The 6107-nt window shown below is 47.6% G+C and overlaps 1 long non-coding RNA gene across 1 annotated transcript in view; it reads right to left on the minus strand.

Annotated features, from left to right (window-relative positions):
- LOC123980316 overlaps positions 1-5635 on the minus strand; it is a 23131-nt gene extending 17496 nt beyond the window's left edge. Inside the window, exon 1 of the long non-coding RNA XR_006827465.1 lies at positions 5338-5635. This is a non-coding gene — a long non-coding RNA (uncharacterized LOC123980316). The remainder of the gene's footprint in view (positions 1-5337) is intronic.
- Positions 5636-6107: the final 472 nt, after the last annotated feature.

Below are 6107 nucleotides of genomic sequence, written 5' to 3' on the forward strand. Positions count from 1 at the left end.
GACAGACAGGAACACAGAGACAGACAGGAACACAGAGACAGACAGGAACACAGAGACAGACAGGAACACAGAGACAGACAGGAACATATACAGCAACAGGCAGGAACACATACAGAAACAGGCAGGAACACAGACAGGAACACAGAGACAGACAGGAACACATCCAGCAACAGACAGGAACACATCCAGAAACAGGCATGAACAGATAGGAACATATACAGCAACAGACAGGAACACAGAGACAGATAGGAACATATACAGCAACAGACAGGAACCCATACAGCAACAGACAGGACACAGATACAGACAGGAACCTGTACAGCAACAGTCAGGAACACATACAGAAACAGGCAGGAACAGACAGAAACAGGCAGGAACAGACAGGAACACATACAGCAACAGACAGGAACACATACAGCAACAGACAGGAACACATACAGCAACAGACAGGAACACATACAGCAACAGGCATGGACAGACAGGAACACAGAGACAGACAGGAACACAGAGACAGACAGGAACACAGAGACAGACAGGAACACAGAGACAGACAGGAACATATACAGCAACAGGCAGGAACACATACAGAAACAGGCAGGAACACAGACAGGAACACAGACAGGAACACAGAGACAGACAGGAACACATACAGCAACAGACAGGAACACATACAGAAACAGGCAGGAACAGACAGCAACACATACAGCAACAGACAGGAACACAGAGACAGACAGGAACACATACAGAAACAGGCAGGAACAGACAGGAACACATACAGCAACAGACAGGAACACATACAGCAACAGACAGGAACACATACAGCAACAGGCATGGACAGACAGGAACACAGAGACAGACAGGAACACATACAGAAACAGGCAGGAACAGACAGCAACACATACAGCAACAGACAGGAACACAGAGACAGACAGGAACACATACAGAAACAGGCAGGAACAGACAGGAACATATACAGCAACAGACAGGAACCCATACAGCAACAGACAGGACACAGATACAGACAGGAACCTGTACAGCAACAGTCAGGAACACATACAGAAACAGGCAGGAACAGACAGAAACAGGCAGGAACAGACAGGAACACATACAGCAACAGACAGGAACACATACAGCAACAGACAGGAACACATACAGCAACAGACAGGAAGAAAGACACAGACAGGAACACATACAGAAACAGGCATGAACAGACAGGAACACATACAGAAACAGGCAGGAACACAGAGACAGACAGGAACCTATACAGCAACAGACAGGAACACAGAGACAGACAGGAACATATACAGCAACAGACAGGAACACAGAGACAGACAGGAACCCATACAGCAACAGACAGGACACAGAGACAGACAGGAACCTATACAGCAACAGTCAGGAACACATACAGAAACAGGCAGGAACACAGAGACAGACAGGAACCCATACAGCAACAGGCAGGAATAGAACAGACAGGAACCCATACAGCAACAGACAGGAACCCATACAGCAACAGACAGGACACAGAGACAGACAGGAACCTATACAGCAACAGTCAGGAACACATACAGAAACAGGCAGGAACAGACAGGAACACATACAGCAACAGACAGGAACACATACAGGGACAGACAGGAACCCATACAGCAACAGGCAGGAATAGACAGGAACACATACAGCAACAGGAAGGATCACATACAGCAACAGACAGGAACACATACAGCAACAGACAGGAACACAGAGACAGACAGGAACACAGAGACAGGCAGGAACACATACAGAAACAGGCAGGAACAGACAGGAACACATACAGCAACAGACAGGAACACATACAGCAACAGACAGGAACACATACAGCAACAGACAGGAACACATACAGCAACAGGCATGGACAGACAGGAACACAGAGACAGACAGGAATACAGAGACAGACAGGAACACAGAGACAGACAGGAACACAGAGACAGACAGGAACACAGAGACAGACAGGAACATATACAGCAACAGGCAGGAACACATACAGGAACAGGCAGGAACACAGACAGGAACACAGACAGGAACACAGAGACAGACAGGAACATATACAGCAACAGACAGGAACAGAGAGACAGATAGGAACACATCCAGCAACAGACAGGAACACATCCAGAAACAGGCATGAACAGACAGGAACACAAACAGCAACAGACAGGAACACAGAGACAGATAGGAACATATACAGCAACAGACAGGAACCCATACAGCAACAGACAGGAACCCATACAGCAACAGACAGGAACCCATACAGCAACAGACAGGACACAGATACAGACAGGAACCTATACAGCAACAGTCAGGAACACATACAGAAACAGGCAGGAACAGACAGGAACACATACAGCAACAGACAGGAACACAGAGACAGATAGGAACATATACAGCAACAGACAGGAACACAGAGACAGACAGGAACCTATACAGCAACAGACAGGAACACAGAGACAGACAGGAACCCATACAGCAACAGACAGGAACCTATACAGCAACAGACAGGAACAAAGAGACAGACAGGAACACATACAGCAACAGACAGGAACCTATACAGCAACAGACAGGATCCTATACAGCAACAGACAGGATCACATACAGCAACAGGCAGGATCACATACAGCAACAGGCAGGATCACATACAGCAACAGGCAGGATCACATACAGCAACAGGCAGGATCATATACAGCAACAGGCAGGATCATATACAGCAACAGGCAGGAACACATACAGCAACAGGCAGGAACATATACAGCAACAGACAGGAACACAGAGACAGATAGGAACATATACAGAAACAGACAGGAACCTATACAGCAACAGACAGGAACCTATACAGCAACAGACAGGAACCTATACAGCAACAGACAAGAACCTATACAGCAACAGAGAGGAACCTATACAGAAACAGACATGAACACATACAGCAACAGACAGGAACACATACAGCAACAGACAGGAACATATACAGAGACAGACAGGAACAAAGAGACAGACAGGAACACATACAGCAACAGGCAGGATCATATACAGCAACACATACAGAAACAGGCATGAACAGACAGGAACACATACAGCAACAGACAGGAACACAGAGACAGACAGGAACACAGAGACAGACAGGAACACATACAGCAACAGGCAGGAACAAATACAGAAACAGACAGGAACCTATATAGCAACAGACAGGAACCTATACAGAAACAGACATGAACATATACAGCAACAGACAGGAACAAAGAGACAGACAGGAACACATACAGCAACAGGCAGGATCACATACAGCAACAGACAGGAACACATACAGCAACAGACAGGAACACATACAGCAACAGACAGGAACACATACAGAAACAGGCATGAACAGACAGGAACACATACAGCAACAGACAGGAACACAGAGACAGACAGGAACACATACAGAAACAGGCAGGAACACATACAGCAACAGACAGGAACACATACAGCAACAGACAGGAACAAAGAGACAGACAGGAACACATACAGAAACAGGCAGGAACACATACAGCAACAGACAGGAACATATACAGCAACAGACAGGAACAAAGAGACAGACAGGAACACATACAGCAACAGGCAGGAATAGACAGGAACACATACAGCAACTGACATGAACGCAGAGACAGACAGGAACACATACAGCAACAGGCATGAACAGACAGGAACATATACAGCAACAGACAGGAACACAGAGACAGACAGGAACACAGAGACAGACAGGAACACATACAGCAAAAGGCAGGAACACATACAGAAACAGGCAGGAACACATACAGAAACAGGCAGGAACACAGAGACAGACAGGAACACAGAGACAGACAGGAACACAGAGACAGATAGGAAAACATACAGCAACAGACAGGAACACATACAGCAACAGACAGGAACACATACAGCAACAGACAGGAACACATACAGCAACAGACAGGAACACATACAGCAACAGACAGGAACACATACAGCAACAGACAGGAACACATACAGCAACAGGCAGGAACAGACAGGAACACATACAGCAACAGGCAGGAACACAGAGACAGACAGGAAATCATACAGCAACAGACAGGAACACATACAGCAACAGGCAGGAAGACAGAGACAGACAGGAACATATACAGCAACAGACAGGAACACAGACAGACAGGAACACATATAGCAACAGACAGGAACATAGAGACAGACAGGAACACAGAGAAAGACAGGAACACATACAGCAACAGACAGGAACATAGAGACAGACAGGAACACATACAGCAACAGACAGGAACACATACAGCAACAGACAGGAACATAGAGACAGACAGGAACACATAAAGCAACAGACAGGAACACAGAGACAGACAGGAAATCATACAGCAACAGACAGGAACACATACAGCAACAGGCAGGAAGACAGAGACAGACAGGAACATATACAGCAACAGACAGGAACACAGAGACAGACAGGAACACATATAGCAACATACAGGAACATAGAGACAGACAGGAACACAGAGAAAGACAGGAACACATACAGCAACAGACAGGAACATAGAGACAGACAGGAACACATACAGCAACAGACAAGAACACAGAGACAGACAGGAAATCATACAGCAACAGACAGGAACACATACAGCAACAGGCAGGAAGACAGAGACAGACAGGAACATATACAGCAACAGGCAGGAACATATACAGCAACAGGCAGGAAGACAGACCGACAGGAACACATACAGCAACAGACAGGAAGAAAGACACAGACAGGAACACATACAGCAACAGACAGGAACACAGAGACAGACAGGAAATCATACAGCAACAGACAGGAACACATACAGCAACAGGCAGGAAGACAGAGACAGACAGGAACATATACAGCAACAGGCAGGAACATATACAGCAACAGGCAGGAAGACAGAGACCGACAGGAACACATACAGCAACAGACAGGAAGAAAGACACAGACAGGAACACATACAGCAACAGACAGGAATATAGAGACAGACAGGAACACATACAGCAACAGACAGGAACACATACAGCAACAGGCATGAACAGGCAGGAACACATACAGCAACAGACAGGAACACATACAGCAACAGACAGGAACACATACAGACAAAAAATCCCGGTACGGCAAAAATTTAAATGCAGAGGTGCCGGTACTGCATACCGGTGTGTACCGGTCCACGTGAAGCACTGGTTGTTACAACTGGTGTAGGGTAGAGCAGGTTTGAGGACCCAAATGCAGGACAGACAGGCTGACTGGTACAGTTCAGTGATTTATTAAACAAAGGCGAGCACACTTACATTTGAGTGACTGAATTTGAAAGTCCAAACAAATAGGGCCATCCAACAGAAAATCCAAAGATCCAAGAACTAACAGGGAACAGTCAGGAAACTGGACGAGACAGGAAAGGCTGCTTCCACCACTACAACATCCAGCAATGACCGGACAGAGACTGAACCAAAACAGCAAACATTTAACACCAGTGACTAACGAGCAGGGGGGAGAAACACAGGTGAGAGGAATCAGGACTAACAAGACAGGCAGGCAGAGAGACAGGCAGGCAGAGAGACAGGCAGGCAGAGAGACAGGCAGAGAGACAGACAGAGAGACAGGCAGCAGAGAGACAGGCAGGCAGAGAGACACACAGGCAGAGAGACAGGCAGGCAGAGAGACAGACAGGCAGAGAGACAGGCAGGCAGAGAGACAGACAGGCAGAGAGACAGGCAGGCAGAGAGACAGGCAGAGAGACAGGCAGAGAGACAGGCAGGCAGAGAGACAGACAGAGAGACAGGCAGGCAGAGAGACAGGCAGGCAGTGAGACAGGCAGAGAGACAGGCAGGCAGAGAGACAGGCAGGCAGAGAGACAGACAGAGAGACAGGCAGGCAGAGAGACAGGCAGGCATAGAGACAGGCAGAGAGACAGGCAGAGAGACAGACAGGCAGAGAGACAGGCAGGCAGAGAGACAGGCAGAGAGACAGACAGGCAGAGAGACAGGCAGAGAGACAGGCAGGGAGACAGGCAGGCAGTGAGACAGGCAGAGAGACAGGCAGGCAGAGAGACAGACAGGCA

This window comes from Micropterus dolomieu, linkage group LG12, assembly GCF_021292245.1.
Source record: "Micropterus dolomieu isolate WLL.071019.BEF.003 ecotype Adirondacks linkage group LG12, ASM2129224v1, whole genome shotgun sequence".
Taxonomy (NCBI): domain Eukaryota; kingdom Metazoa; phylum Chordata; class Actinopteri; order Centrarchiformes; family Centrarchidae; genus Micropterus; species Micropterus dolomieu.